At 47.3% G+C, this 596-nt stretch overlaps 1 protein-coding gene across 3 annotated transcripts in view; it reads right to left on the bottom strand.

Moving 5' to 3' along the window:
* LYRM1 (LYR motif containing 1) overlaps positions 1–596 on the bottom strand; it is a 42,623-nt gene that overhangs the window by 4,350 nt on the left and 37,677 nt on the right. The window lies entirely within an intron of this gene.

The following is a 596-nucleotide window of genomic DNA, read 5'->3' as shown; positions in this document are numbered from 1 at the left end:
CTTGAAGCAATCTTGGTTCCAGCTTGTGACTCATCCTGCCTGGCATTTCACGTGATGTACTCTGCATATAAGTTAAATAAGCACGGTGACAATATACAGCTTTAACGCACTCCTTTCCCAACTTGAATCAGTCTGCTGTTCCATGTCTGGTTCTGACTGTTGCTTCTTGACCTGCATACATGTTTCTCAGGTGGCAGGTAAGGTGGTCTGTTATTCCCATCTCTTGAAGAATTTACCACAGTTTGTTGTGATCCATGCAGTTAAAGGCTTTAACATAGTCAATGAAGCATCAGATCAGATCAGTCACTCAGTCATGTCCGACTCTTTGCAACCCCATGAATCGCAGCATGCCAGGCCTCCCTGTCCATCACCAACTCCCAGAGTTCACTCAGACTCACGTCCATCAAGTCAGTGATGCCATCCAGCCATCTCATCCTCTGTCGTCCCCTTCTCCTCCTGCCCCCAATCCCTCCCAGCATCAGGGTCTTTTCCAATGAGTCAACTCTTCACATGAGGTGGCCAAAGTACTGGAGTTTCAGCTTTAGCATCATTCCTTCCAAAGAAATCCCAGGGCTGATCTCCTTCAGAATGGACTG

This window comes from Bison bison, unplaced genomic scaffold, assembly GCF_000754665.1.
Source record: "Bison bison bison isolate TAMUID 2011002044 unplaced genomic scaffold, Bison_UMD1.0 scf7180017864072, whole genome shotgun sequence".
Lineage (NCBI taxonomy): Eukaryota > Metazoa > Chordata > Mammalia > Artiodactyla > Bovidae > Bison > Bison bison.
Note: the sequence above shows the minus strand (reverse complement) of the source record. Positions and strands in the feature narration are given on the sequence as shown.